Genomic DNA, 1,246 nt, shown 5'->3' on the forward strand with positions numbered 1-1,246 from the left:
GCTGGAGCACGTGTCTTTACGGGTGCACTTCAGGCACGACGGAGCTCCTCTTCATTTGAGTGTTAATGTTCGCAGTCCGCTGAATAACTGACTCCGTGACAATTACTTGAACTCCACGCTCTCTGCAGACAAATCCATTAGACGTTTATTTGTGGCGGTATTTGAAAGCTCTTGTGGGGCCCCATGGAAAGATGTAACACAGACTTTGTACCTGTATTATGGAGAGCTGTGAAACAGTACACGTCTTTAGGAATGTCCAGCGCATCAGCGATGTGCTGGACTCCTTCCGAACGAACCATGAAGGTCCAACGGCACCGACCGGCCGCCATGTCATCCTCACACCACTGCGTCACTGGAGTGCGGGTATGGAGAGGCATGTGGTCAGCACACCGCGCTCCCGACGGTATGTCAGTTTCCGAGACCGGAAGGGCTACTTCTCAATCAAGTAGCTCCTCAGTTTGCCTCACAATGGCTGAGTGCACCCCGCTTGCCAATGGCGCTCGGCAGACCGGATGGTCACCCATCCAAGTGCTAGCCCAGTCCAACAGCGCTTAACTTCGGTGATCTGAAGGGAACCGATGTTATCACTGCGGCAAGGCCGTTGGCATTCAGTCTGACGGCGGACTGATACACGTGTGGTTGACAACGAAGAGCCATTTGAACATTTTATTTAGTAAAGCGTTTCAAACGTGATAATGCGTTCTTTTCCTGTGTGTTTCGTGATTAATGAGTTGAAGAGTGGTATAAAACATAGTTCTATCATGGAAATACAGCGTTTACGCGCCCGTGTACGTACAACACAAACAATGCAGTCATATTAATGTGACCGCCGCCTCTATCTTCGACGTCTGCATATGCCAGAAGGCAGCAGTAGCACTGTAGTGTATATAAAACTTGTCGGGGGGAACGCGGAAAACAGTGCAGTCGATGTCATAACGAGGAGAGGGTTTTATCACACGCTCAGAAGTGCATCATCATTGGCTTTTGAGCCAAGGATGGAATCATTTCCAATACGATCAAGTTTGTAAACCGTCTTCTCGCCTGGTTGAAGTATACCATGTATTGCAAAATGGCGCTACCCAAAACCGGCACCTAGGCAACTGTGGTATACTCTGAGCCACAGATAACAGGGGGCGAACGAAGATGTGTACAGGCAAATGTTCGTACTATTGTCCGTCCCAGGTAGCTAAGTGGTGCCGGCACGGTAGCTCAGCGTGTTCGGTCAGAGGGTTCACTGCCCTCTGTA

General features: G+C 49.9%; 1 pseudogene; it reads right to left on the reverse strand.

Annotated features, from left to right (window-relative positions):
* Positions 1-488: 488 nt before the first annotated feature.
* On the reverse strand, positions 489-606 carry LOC126425654 (5S ribosomal RNA; annotated as a pseudogene).
* Between the last annotated feature and the right edge of the window lie 640 nt (positions 607-1,246).

This window comes from Schistocerca serialis, chromosome 10 (genome assembly GCF_023864345.2).
Source record: "Schistocerca serialis cubense isolate TAMUIC-IGC-003099 chromosome 10, iqSchSeri2.2, whole genome shotgun sequence".
In the NCBI taxonomy this organism is placed as follows: domain Eukaryota; kingdom Metazoa; phylum Arthropoda; class Insecta; order Orthoptera; family Acrididae; genus Schistocerca; species Schistocerca serialis.